The sequence below is a fragment of the Triturus cristatus genome, chromosome 1_2 (assembly GCF_964204655.1).
Source record: "Triturus cristatus chromosome 1_2, aTriCri1.1, whole genome shotgun sequence".
In the NCBI taxonomy this organism is placed as follows: Eukaryota; Metazoa; Chordata; class Amphibia; order Caudata; family Salamandridae; genus Triturus; species Triturus cristatus.
In genome coordinates, this window is record NC_140580.1 from 1,121,772,529 (window position 1) to 1,121,786,852 (window position 14,324).

The following is a 14,324-nucleotide window of genomic DNA, read 5'->3' on the forward strand; positions in this document are numbered from 1 at the left end:
TATGGGAGTTGTATTCCTTCGGCGAAATTAATTCTCAGATGGATGCACTTTTAATGTTGCTTACGGAGTGCTTTCCTAAATCCGATGTTGCCGCTCCACATCTGTGACTCCGTGAATACGGAGCCTTGTGGCCTTCAGTTATGTCGAGGTGGTGCACGCTTGGCGGCGGGCCAGCCTCCTAATAGATTCAGCTCCAAAGTTGCCCCAGCAGTAAGCCGCAGTCGAGACAGCAGCACGCTGAAATCTACCTTCATTGGTACGGAAGGGAACTCCAGTCAATTACTAAGCAGCAGGTTTGTCTTTTAATCCTAACGCATTTCGAAGGCATAGCCTTCTTCATCAGAGGCTGACAAACTGCAAATCAGTGCTTGCAGATTCGAATTTCCGTTTAAATTAGTTCATGGCACACCCCTTGATGGGCAGTTCGTATGACACAGTGCTTTATGGGCGTTGTATTCATTCGGCGAAATTAATCCTCAGATGCATGCACTTTTAATTTTGCTTACGGAGTTCCTTTTTCTAAATCCGATGTTGCCGCTCCACATCTGAGACTCCGTGAATATGGAGCCCCGTAGCCCCCAGTTATGTTGAGGTGGTACCAGCTTGGTGGCGGCTGGCCTCCTCATAGATTCAGCTCCAAAGTTGCCCCAGCAGTAAGGGGCACTCGAGACAGCAGCACGCTGAAATCAGCCTTTATTGGTACGGAAGGGAACTCCAGTCAATTACTAAGCAGCAGATTCGACTTTTAATCCTAACACGTTTCGAAGGGATAGCCTTCTTCATCAGAGGCTGGCAAACTACAAATCAAGGCTTGCCGATTTGAACTTCCATTTAAATTAGTCCATGGCACGCCCCTTGATGGGCAGTTCATATGACACAGTGCTTTATGGGAGTTGTATTCCTTCGGTGAAATTAATCCTCAGATGGATGCACTTTTAATATTGCTTACGGAGTTCCTTTCCTAAATCCGATGTTGCCGCTCCACATCTGAAACTACATGAATACGGAGCCTCGTAGCCACCAGTTATGTCGAGGTGGTACACGCTTGCCGACGGGCGGGCCGCCTCATAGATTCAGCTCCAAAGTTGCCCCAGCAGTATGCAGCACTCAAGACAGCAGCAGGCTGAAATCAGCCTTTATTGGTACGGAAGGGAACTCCAGTCAATTATTAAGCAGCAGGTTCGTCTTTTAATCCTATCGCATTTCGAAGGCATAGCCTTCTTCATCAGAGGCTGACAAACTGCAAATCAGTGCTTGCCGATTCGGACTGCCATTTAAATTAGTTCATGGCATGCCCCTTGATGGGCAGCTCGTATGACACAGGGCTTTATGGGAGTTGTATTCCTTCTGCAAAATTAATCCTCAAATAGATGCACTTTTAATGTTGCTTACGGAGTTCCTTTCCTAAATCCGATGTTGCCGCTCCACATCTGCGACTTCGTGAATACGGAGCCTCGTGGCCCCCAGTAATGTTGAGGTGGTGCACGCTTGGCGGTGGGCCGGCTGCCTCATAGATTCAGCTCCAAAGTCGCCCCAGCAGTAAGCAGCACTCGAAACAGCAGCACAATGAAATCAACCTTTATTGGTACGGAAGGGAACTCCAGTCAATTACTAAGCAGCATGTTCGTCTTTTAATCCTAATGCGTTTCGAAGGCATAGCCTTCTTCATCAGAGGCTGACAAACTGTAAATCAGTGCTTGCCGATTCGAACTTCCATTTAGTTCATGGCATGCCCCTTGATGGGCAGTTCATATGACACAGTGTTTTATTTGAGTTGTATTCCTTCTGCGAAATTAATTCTCAGATGGATGCACTTTTAATGTTGTTTACGGAGTGGCTTTCCTAAATCCGATGTTGCCTCTCCACATCTGCGACTCCGTGAATACGGAACCTGGTGGCCCCCAGTTATGTCGAGGTGGTGCACGCTTGGCGGCGGGCCATCTGCCTCATAGATTCAGCTCCAAAGTTGCCCCAGCAGTAAGCAGCACTAAAGACAGCAGCAGGCTGAAATCAGCCTTTACTGGTACGGAAGGGAACTCTAGTCAATTACTAAGCAGCAGGTTTGTCTTTCAATCCAAACGTGTTTCGAAGGCATAGCCTTCTTCATCAGAGTCTGAGAAACTGCAAATCAGTTCTTGCCGATTCAAACTTCTATTTAAATTAGTTCATGGCACGCCCCTTGATGGGCAGTTCGTATGACACAGTGCTTTATGGGAATTATATTCCTTCAGCGAAAGTAATCCTCAGATGGATGCACTTTTAATGTTGCTTACGGAGTTCCTTTCCTAAATCCGATGTTGCCGCTGCACATCTGCGACTCTGTGAATATTGAGCCTCATGGGCCCCAGTTATGTCGAGGTGGTGCACCTTTGGCCCCGGCCTGCCGCCTCATAGATTCAGCTCCAAAGGTGCCCCAGCAGTAAGCAGCACTCAAAACAGCAGCACACTGAAATCAGCCTTTATAGGTACAGGAGGGAACTCCAGTCAATTACTAAGCAGCAGATTCGTCTTTTAATCCTAACGCGTTTCGAAGGCATAGCCTTCTTCATCACAGGCTGACAAACTGCAAATCAGTGCTTTCCGATTCGGACTTCCATTTAAATTAGCTCATGGTATTCCCCTTGATGGGCAGCTCGTATGAGACAGTGCTTTATGGGAGTTGTATTCCTTCTGCGAAATTAATCCTCAGATGGATGCACTTGTATGTTGCTTACGGAGTTCATTTCCTAAATCCGATGTTGCCGCTCCACATCTGAGACTCTGTGAATACGGAGCCTCGTGGCCCCCAGTTATGTCGAGGTGGTACACGTTTTGCGCCGGCCAGCCTCCTCATAGATTCAGCTCCAAAGTTGCCCCAGCAGTAAGCAGCACTCGAGACAGCAGCACGCTGAAATCAGCCTTTATTGGTACGGAAGGGAACTCCAGTCAATTACTAAGCAGCAGATTCGTCTTTTAATCCTAACACGTTTCGAAGGGATAGACTTCTTCATCAGAGGCTGACAAACTGCAAATCAAGGCTTGCCGATTCGAACTTTCATTTAAATTAGTCCATGGCATGCCCGTTGATGGGCAGTTCAAATGACACAGTGCTTTATGGGAGTTGTATTCCTTCGGTGAAATTAATCCTCAGATGGATGCACTTTTAATATTGCTTACGGAGTTCCTTTCCTAAATCCGATGTTGCCGCTCCACATCTGCGACTTCGTGAATACGGAGCCTCGTAGCCCCCAGTTATGTCGAGGTGGTACACGCTTGGCGGCGGGCGGGCTGGCCGCCTCATAGATTCAGCTCCAAAGTTGCCCCAGCAGTATGCAGCACTCGAGACAGCAGCACGCTAAAATCAGCCTTTATTGGTACGGAAGGGAACTCCACTCAATTATTAAGCAGCAGGTTCGTCTTTTAATCCTAACGCATTTCGAAGGCATAGCCTTCTTCATCAGAGGCTGACAAACTCCAAATCAGTGCTTGCAGATTCGAACTTCCATTTAAATTAGTTCATGGCACGCCCCTTGATGGGCAGTTCATATGACACAGTGCTTTATGTGAGTTATTTTCCTTCTGCGACATTAATCCTCAGATGGATGCACTTTTAATGTTGCTTACGGAGTGGCTTTCTTAAATCCGATGTTGCCGCTCCACCTCTGCGACTCCGTGAATACGGAACCTTGTGGCCCCCAGTTTGGTTGAGGTGGTGCACTCTTGGCGGCGGGCCGTCTGCCTCATAGATTCAGCTCCAAATTTGCCCCAGCAGTAAGCAGCACTCGAGACAGCAGCACGCTGAAATCAGACTTTATTGGTACGGAAGGGAACACCAGTCAATTATTAATCAGCAGATTCGTCTTTTAATCCTAACGCATTTCGAAGGCATAGCCTTCTTCATCAGAGGCTGACAAACTGCAAATTAGTGCTTGCAGATTCGAACTTCCATTTAAATTAGTTCATGGCACGCCCCTTGATGGGCAGTTCGTATGACACAGTGCTTTATGGGCGTTGTATTCCTTCGGCGAAATTAATCCTCAGATGGATGCACTTTTAATGTTGCTTACGGAGTTCCTTTCCTAAATCCGATGTTGCCGCTGCACATCTGCGACTCTGTGAATATGGAGCCTCGTGGGCCCCAGTTATGTCGAGGTGGTGTATGCTTGGCCCCGGCCTGCCGCCTGATAGATTCAGCTCCAAAGTTGCCCCAGCATTAAGCAGCACGCTGAAATCAGACTTTATTGGTACAGAAGGAAACACCAGTCGATTATTAATCAGCAGATTCGTCTTTTAATCCTAACGCATTTTGAAGGCATAGCCTTCTTCATCAGAGGCTGACAAACTGCAAATCAGTGCTTGCCGATTCGAACTTCCATTTAAATTAGTTGATGGCATGCCCCTTGATGGGCAGTTCATATGACACAGTGCTTTATGAGAGTTGTATTCCTTCGTCGAAATTAATCCTCAGATGGATGCACTTTTAATGTTGCTTACGGAGTGGCTTTCCTAAATCCGATGTTGCTGCTCCACATCTGCGATTCCGTGAATACGGAGCCTTGTGGCCCCCAGTTATGTCGAGGTGGTGCACGCTTGACGGCTGCCTCGCTGCCTCATAGATTCAGCTCCAAAGTTGCCCCAGCAGTAAGCAGCACTCGAGACAGCAGCACACTGAAATCAGCCTTTATTGGTACGGAAGGGAACTTCAGTCAATTATCAAGCAGCAGGTTCGTCTTTTAATCGTAACGCATTTCGAAGGCATAGCCTTCTTCTTCAGAGGCTGACAACCTGCAAAACAGTGATTGCAGATTCGAAACCCCATTTAAATTAGTTCATGGCATGCCCCTTGATGGGAAGTTCATATGACACAGTGCTTTATGGGCGTTGTAGTCCTTCAGCGAAATTATTCCTCAGATGGATGCACTTTTAATGTTGCTTATGGAGTTCCTTTCCTAAACACTGCACATCTGCGACTCTGTGAATATGGAGCCTCGTGGGCCCCAGTTATGTCGAGGTGGTGCACGCTTAGCCCCCGCCTGCCGCCTCATAGATTCAGCTCCAAAGGTGCCCCAGCATTAAGCAGCACTCAAAAGAAGCAGCACACTGAAATCAGCCGTTATTGGTACAGAAGGGAACTCCAGTCAATTACTATGCAGCAGATTCGTCTTTTAATCCTAACGCGTTTCGAAGGAATAGCCTTCTTCATCAGAGGTTGACAAACTGCAAATCAGTGCTTGCCGATTCGGACTGCCATTTAAATTAGTTCATGGCATGCCCCTTGATGGGCATCTCGTATGACACAGGGCTTTATGGGAGTTTTATTCCTTCTGCAAAATTAATCCTCAAATGGATGCACTTTTAATGTTGCTTACGGAGTTCCTTTCCTAAATCCGATGTTGCCGCTCCACATCTGCGACTTCGTGAATATGGAGCCTCGTGGCCCCCAGTAATGTTGTGGTGGTGCACGCTTGGCGGTGGGCCGGCTGCCTCATAGATTCAGCTCCAAAGTTGCCCCAGCAGTAAGCAGCACTCGAAACAGCAGCACAATGAAATCAACCTTTATTGGTACAGAAGGGAACTCCAGTCAATTACTAAGCAGCATGTTCGTCTTTTAATCCTAACGCGTTTCGAAGGCATAGCCTTCTTCATCAGAGGCTGACAAACTGTAAATCAGTGCATGCCGATTCGAACTTCCATTTAGTTCATGGCATGCCCCTTGATGGGCAGTTCATATGACACAGTGCTTTATGGGAGTTGTATTCCTTCGGCGAAATTAATCTTCAGATGGACGCACTTTTAATGTTGCTTACGGAGTGCTTTCCTAAATCCGATGGTGCCGCTCCACATCTGCGACTCCGTAAATACTGAGCTTCATGGCCCCCAGTTATGTTGAGGTGGTGCACGCTTGGCGGCGGGCCGGCCGCCTCATAGAATCAGCTCCAAAGTTGCCCCAGCAGTAAGCAGCACTCGAGACAGCAGCACGCTGAAATCAGACTTTATTGGTACGGAAGGGAACACCAGTCAATTATTAATCAGCAGATTCGTCTTTTAATCCTAACGCATTTCGAAGGCATAGCCTTCTTCATCAGAGGCTGACATACTGCAAATCAGTGCTTGCAGATTCGAACTTCCATTTAAATTAGTTCATGGCACGCCCCTTGATGGGCAGTTCGTATGACACAGTGCTTTATGGGCGTTGTATTCCTTCGGCGAAATTAATCCTCAGATGGATGCACTTATAATGTTGCTTACGGAGTTCCTTTCCTAAATCCGATGTTGCCGCTGCACATCTGCGACTCTGTGAATATGGAGCCTCGTGGGCCCCAGTTATGTCGAGGTGGTGTATGCTTGGCCCCGGCCTGCCGCCTGATAGAGTCAGCTCCAAAGTTGTCCCAGCAGTAAGCAGCACTCGAGACAGCAGCACACTGAAATCAGCCTTTATTGGTACGGAAGGGAACTCCAGTCAATTATTAAGCAGCAGGTTCGTCTTTTAATCGTAACGCATTTCGAAGGCATAGCCTTCTTCTTCAGAGGCTGACAACCTGCAAAACAGTGATTGCAGATTCGAACCCCCATTTAAATTAGTTCATGGCATGCCCCTTGATGGGAAGTTCATATGACACAGTGCTTTATGGGCGTTGTATTCCTTCGGTGAAATTATTCCTCAGATGGATGCACTTTTAATGTTGCTTACGGAGTTCCTTTCCTAAACACTGCACATCTGCGACTCTGTGAATATGGAGCCTCGTGGGCCCCAGTTATGTCGAGGTGGTGCACGCTTAGCCCCCGCCTGCCGCCTCATAGATTCAGCTCCAAAGTTGCCCCAGCATTAAGCAGCACTCAAAATAAGCAGCACACTGAAATCAGCCGTTATTGGTACAGAAGGGAACTCCAGTCAATTACTATGCAGCAGATTCGTCTTTTAATCCTAACGCGTTTCGAAGGAATAGCCTTCTTCATCAGAGGCTGACAAACTGCAAATCAGTGCTTGCCGATTCGGACTGCCATTTAAATTAGTTCATGGCATGCCCCTTGATTGGCAGCTCGTATGACACAGGGCTTTATGGGAGTTTTATTCCTTCTGCAAAATGAATCCTCAAATGGATGCACTTTTAATGTTGCTTACGGAGTTCCTTTCCTAAATCCGATGTTGCCGCTCCACATCTGCGACTTCGTGAATATGGAGCCTCGTGGCCCCCAGTAATGTTGAGGTGCTGCACGCTTGGCGGTGGGCCGGCTGCCTCATAGATTCAGCTCCAAAGTTGCCCCAGCAGTAAGCAGCACTCGAAACAGCAGCACAATGAAATCAACCTTTATTGGTACAGAAGGGAACTCCAGTCAATTACTAAGCAGCATGTTCGTCTTTTAATCCTAACGCGTTTCGAAGGCATAGCCTTCTTCATCAGAGGCTGACAAACTGTAAATCAGTGCTTGCCGATTCGAACTTCCATTTAGTTCATGGCATGCCCCTTGATGGGCAGTTTATATGACACAGTGCTTTATGGGAGTTGTGTTCCTTCCGCGAAATTAATCCTCAGATGGACGCACTTTTAATGTTGCTTACGGAGTGCTTTCCTAAATCAGATGTTGCCGCTCCACATCTGCGACTCCGTAAATACTTAGCTTCATGGCCCCCAGTTATGTCGAGGTGGTGCACGCTTGGCGGCGGGCCGGCCGCCTCATAGAATCAGCTCCAAAGTTGCCCCAGCAGTAAGGAGCACTCGAGACAGCAGCACGCTGAAATCAGACTTGATTGGTACGGAAGGGAACTCCTGTCAATAACTAAGCAGCAGGTTCGTCTTTTAATCCTAACGCATTTCGAAGACATAGCCTTCTCCATCAGAGGCTGACAAACTGCCAATCAGTGCTGGCCGATTTGAACTTCCATTTAAATTAGATTATGGCACGCCCCTTGATGGGCAGATCGTATGACACAGTGTTTTATGGGAGTTGTATTCCTTCGGCGAAATTAATTCTCAGATGGATGCACTTTTAATGTTGCTTACGGAGTGCTTTCCTAAATCCGATGTTGCCGCTCCACATCTGCGACTCCGTAAATACTGAGCTTCATGGCCCCCAGTTATGTCGAGGTGGTGCACGCTTGGCGGCGGGCCGGCCGCCTCATAGAATCAGCTCCAAAGTTGTCCCAGCAGTAAGGAGCACTCGAGATAGCAGCACGCTGAAATCAGACTTGATTGGTACGGAAGGGAACTCCAGTCAATTACTAAGCAGCAGGTTCGTCTTTTAATCCTAACGCGTTTCGAAGGCATAGCCTTCTTCATCAGAGGCTGACAAACTGCAAATAAGTGCTTGCCGATTTGAACTTCCATTTAAATTAGTCCATGGCACGCCCCTTGATGGGCAGTTCATATGACACAGTGCTTTATGGGAGTTGTATTCCTTCGGTGAAATTAATCCTCAGATGGATGCACTTTTAATATTGCTTACGGAGTTCCTTTCCTAAATCCGATGTTGCCGCTCCACATATGAAACTACATGAATACGGAGCCTCGTAGCCCCCAGTTATGTCGAGGTGGTACACGCTTGCCGGTGGGCGGGCCGCCTCATAGATTGAGCTCCAAAGTTGCCCCAGCAGTAAGCAGCACTCGAAACAGCAGCACAATGAAATCAACCTTTATTGGTACAGAAGGGAACTCCAGTCAATTACTAAGCAGCATGTTCGTCTTTTAATCCTAACACGTTGCGAAGGCATAGCCTTCTTCATCAGAGGCTGACAATATGCAAATCAGTGCTTGCCGATTCGAACTTCCATTTAAATTAGTTCATGGCACGCCCCTTGATGGGCAGTTCATATGACACAGTGCTTTATGAGAGTTGTATTCCTTCGGCGAAATTAATCCTCAGATGGATGCACTTTTAATGTTGCTTACGGAGTGCTTTCCTAAATCCGATGTTGCCGCTCCACATCTGCGACTCCGTAAATATGGAGCTTCATGGCCCCCAGTTATGTCGAGGTGGTGCACGCTTGGTGGCGGGCCAGCCGCCTAATAGATTCAGCTCCAAAGTTGCCCCAGCAGTAAGCCGCACTCGAGACAGCAGCATGCTGAAATCTACCTCTATTGGTACGGAAGGGAACTCCAGTCAATTACTAAGCAGCAGGTTCGTCTTTTAATCCTAACGCGTTTCGAAGGCATAGCCTTCTTCATCAGAGGCTGACAAACTGCAAATTAGTGCTTGCAGATTCGAACTTCCATTGAAATAAGTTCATGGCACGCCCCTTGATGGGCAGTTCATATGACACAGTGCTTTATGGGAGTTGTGTTCCTTCGGCGAAACTAATCCTCAGATGGATGCACTTTTAATGTTGCTTACGGAGTGCTTTCCTAAATCCGATGTTGCCGCTCCACATCTGCGACTCCGTAAATATGGAGCTTCATGGCCCCCAGTTATGTCGAGGTGGTGCATGCTTGGTGGCGGGCCAGCCGCCTAATAGATTCAGCTCCAAAGTTGCCCCAGCAGTGAGCCGCACTCGAGACAGCAGCACGCTGAAATCAGACTTTATTGGTACGTAAGGGAACTCCTGTCAATTACTAAGCAGCAGGTTCGTCTTTTAATCCTAACGCATTCCGAAGACATAGCCTTCTTCATCAGAGGCTGACAAACTGCCAATCAGTGCTGGCCGATTCGAACTTCCATTTAAATTAGTTCATGGCACGCCCCTTGATGGGCAGATCGTATGACACAGTGTTTTATGGGAGTTGTATCCCTTCGGCGAAATTAATTCTCAGATGGATGCACTTTTAATGTTGCTTACGGAGTGCTTTCCTAAATCCGATGTTGCCGCTCCACATCTGTGACTCCGTGAATACGGAGCCTTGTGGCCTCCAGTTATGTCGAGGTGGTGCACGCTTGGCGGCGGGCCAGCCTCCTAATAGATTCAGCTCCAAAGTTGCCCCAGCAGTAAGCCGCAGTCGAGACAGCAGCACCCTGAAATCTACCTTCATTGGTACGGAAGGGAACTCCAGTCAATTACTAAGCAGCAGGTTTGTCTTTTAATCCTAACGCATTTCAAAGGCATAGCCTTCTTCATCAGAGGCTGACAAACTGCAAATCAGTGCTTGCAGATTCGAACTTCCGTTTAAATTAGTTCATGGCACACCCCTTGATGGGCAGTTCGTATGACACAGTGCTTTATGGGCGTTGTATTCATTCGGCGAAATTAATCCTCAGATGCATGCACTTTTAATTTTGCTTACGGAGTTCCTTTCCTAAATCCGATGTTGCCGCTCCACATCTGAAACTACATGAATACGGAGCCTCGTAGCCCCCAGTTATGTCGAGGTAGGACACGCTTGCCGACGGGCAGGCCGCCTCATAGATTCAGCTCCAAAGTTGCCCCAGCAGTATGCAGCACTCAAGACAGCAGCAGGCTGAAATCAGCCTTTATTGGTACGGAAGGGAACTCCAGTCAATTATTAAGCAGCAGGTTCGTCTTTTAATCCTATCGCATTTCGAAGGCATAGCCTTCTTCATCAGACGCTGACAAACTGCAAATCAGTGCTTGCCGATTCGGACTGCCATTTAAATTAGTTCATGGCATGCCCCTTGATGGGCAGCTCGTATGACACAGGGCTTTATGGGAGTTGTATTCCTTCTGCAAAATTAATCCTCAAATGGATGCACTTTTAATGTTGCTTACGGAGTTCCTTTCCTAAATCCGATGTTGCCGCTCCACATCTGCGACTTCGTGAATACGGAGCCTCGTGGCCCCCAGTAATGTTGAGGTGGTGCACGCTTGGCGGTGGGCCGGCTGACTCATAGATTCAGCTCCAAAGTCGCCCCAGCAGTAAGCAGCACTGGAAACAGCAGCACAATGAAATCAACCTTTCTTGGTACAGAAGAGAACTCCAGTCAATTACTAAGCAGCATGTTCGTCTTTTAATCCTAACGCGTTTCAAAGGCATAGCCTTCTTCATCAGAGGCTGACAAACTGTAAATCAGTGCTTGCCGATTCGAACTTCCATTTAGTTCATGGCATGCCCCTTGATGGGCAGTTCATATGACACAGTGCTTTATTTGAGTTGTATTCCTTCTGCGAAATTAATTCTCAGATGGATGCACTTTTAATGTCGTTTACGGAGTGGCTTTCCTAAATCCGATGTTGCCTCTCCACATCTGCGACTCCGTGAATACGGAACCTGGTGGCCCCCAGTTATGTCGAGGTGGTGCACGCTTGGCAGCGGGCCATCTGCCTCATAGATTCAGCTCCAAAGTTGCCCCAGCAGTAAGCAGCACTCGAGATAGCAGCACGCTGAAATCAGCCTTTACTGGTACGGAAGGGAACTCTAGTCAATGACTAAGCAGCAGGTTTGTCTTTTAATCCAAACGTGTTTCGAAGGCATAGCCATCTTCATCAGAGGCTGAGAAACTGCAAATCAGTTCTTGCCGATTCAAACTTCTATTTAAATTAGTTCATGGCATGCCCCTTGATGGGCAGTTCATATGACACAGTGCTTTATTTGAGTTGTATTCCTTCTGCGAAATTAATTCTCAGAAGGATGCACTTTTAATGTTGTTTACGGAGTGGCTTTCCTAAATCCGATGTTGCCTCTCCACATCTGCGACTCCGTGAATACGGAACCTGGTGGCCCCCAGTTATGTCGAGGTGGTGCACGCTTGGCGGCGGGCCATCTGCCTTAGAGATTCAGCTCCAAAGTTGCCCCAGCACTAAGCCACACTCGAGACAGCAGCACGCTGAAATCAGCCTTTATTGGTACGGAAGGGAACTCTAGTCAATTACTAAGCAGCAGGTTTGTCTTTTAATCCTAACGCGTTTCGAAGGCATAGCCTCCTTAATCAGAGGCTGAGAAACTGCAAATCAGTTCTTGCCGATTCAAACTTCTCTTTAAATTAGTTCATGGCACGCCCCTTGATGGGCAGTTCGTATGACACAGTGCTTTATGGGAATTATATTCCTTCAGCGAAAGTAATCCTCAGATGGATGCACTTTTAATGTTGCTTACGGAGTTCCTTTCCTAAATCCGATGTTGCCACTCCACATCTGCGACTCCGTGTATACGGAGCCTCGTGGTCCCCAGTTATGTCGAGGTGGTGCACGCTTGGCAGCGGGCCATCTGCCTCATAGATTCAGCTCCAAAGCTGCCCCAGCAGTAAGCAGCACTCGAAACAGCAGCACGCTGAAATCAGCCTTTATTGGTACAGTAGGGAACTCAAATCCATTACTAAGGAGCAGGTTCGTCTTTTAATCCTAACGCATTTCGAAGGCATAGCCTTCTTCATCAGAGGCTAACAAACTGCCAATCAGTGCTGGCCGATTCGAACTTCCATTTAAATTAGTTCATGGCACGCCCCTTGATGGGCAGATCGTATGACACAGTGTTTTATGGGAGTTGTATTCCTTCGGCGAAATTTATCCTCAGATGGATGCACTTTTAATATTGCTTACGGAGTGCTTTCCTAAATCCGATGTTGCCGCTCCACATCTGCGACTGCGTAAATACGGAGCCTTGTGACCTCCAGTTATGTCGACGTGGTGCACGCTTGGCGGCGGGCCAGCCGCCTAATAGATTCAGCTCGAAAGTTGCCCCAGCAGTAAGCAGCACTCGAGACAGTAGCACGCTGAAATCTACCTTTATTGGTACGGAAGGGAACTTCAGTCAATTACTAAGCAGCAGGTTTGTCTTTTAATCCTAAAGCGTTTCGAAGGCATAGCCTTCTTCATCAGAGGCTGACAAACTGCAAATCAGTGCTTGCAGATTCGAACTTCCATTTAGTTCATGGCATGCCCCTTGATGGGTAGTTCGTATGACACACTGCTTTATGGAGTTGTATTCCTTCGGCGAAATTAATCCTCAGATGGAATCACTTTTAATGTTGCTTACGGAGTTCCTTTCCTAAATGCGATGTTGCCGCTCCACATCTGTGACCCGGTGAATACGGAGCCTCTTGGCCCCCAGTTATGTCGAGGTGGCGCACGCTTGGCGGTGGGCCGGTTGCCTCATAGAATCAGCTCCAAAGTTGCCCCAGCAGTAAGCAGCACCCGAGACAGAAGCACGCTGAAATCAGACTTTATTGGTACGGAAGGGAACTCCAGTCAATTATTAAGCAGCAGGTTTGTCTTTTAAAAATAACGCATTTCGAAGGCATAGCCTTCTTCATCAGAGGCTGACAAACTGCAAATCAGTGCTTGCCAATTCGAACTTCCATTTAAATTAGTTCATGGCACGCCCCTTGATGGGCAGTTCATATGACACAGTGCTTTATGGGAGTTGTATTCCTTCGGCGAAATTAATCCTCAGATGGATGCACTTTTAATGTTGCTTACGGAGTGCTTTCCTAAATCCGATGTTGCCGCTCCACATCTGCGACTCCGTAAATACGGAGCTTCATGGCCCCCAGTTATGTCGAGGTGGTGCACGCTTGGCGGCGGACCGGCCGCCTCATAGAATCAGCTCCAAAGTTGCCCCAGCAGTAAGCAGCACTCGAGACAGCAGCACGCTGAAATCAGCCTTTATTGGTACGGAAGGGAACTCCAGTCAATTACTAAGCAGCAGATTCGACTTTTAATCCTAACACGTTTCGAAGGGATAGCCTTCTTCATCAGAGGCTGGCAAACTACAAATCAAGGCTTGCCAATTTGAACTTCCATTTACATTAGTCCATGGCACGCCCCTTGATGGGCAGTTCATATGACACAGTGCTTTATGGGAGTTGTATTCCTTCGGTAAAATTAAACCTCAGATGGATGCACTTTTAATATTGCTTACGGAGTTCCTTTCCTAAATCCGATGTTGCCGCTCCACATCTGAAACTACATGAATACGGAGCCTCGTAGCCCCCAGTTATGTCGAGGTGGTACACGCTTGCCGGCGGGCGGGCCGCATCATAGATTTAGCTCCAAAGTTGCCCCAGCAGTATGCAGCACTCAAGACAGCAGCAGGCTGAAATCAGCCTTTATTGGTACGGAAGGGAACTCCAGTCAATTATTAAGCAGCAGGTTCGTCTTTTAATCCTAACGCATTTCGAAGGCATAGCCTTCTTCATCAGAGGCTGACAAACTGCAAATCAGTGCTTGCCGATTCGAACTTCCATTTAAATAAGTTCATGGCATGCCCCTTGATGGGCAGTTCATATGACACAGTGCTTTATTTGAGTTGTATTCCTTCTGCGAAATAAATTCTCAGATGGATGCACTTTTAATGTTGTTTACAGAGTGGCTTTCCTAAATCCGATGTTGCCTCTCCACATCTGCGACTCCGTGAATACGGAACCTGGTGGCCCCCAGTTATGTCGAGGTGGTGCACGCTTGGCGGTGGGCCATCTGCCTCATAGATTCAGCTCCAAAGTTGCCCCAGCAGGAAGCAGCA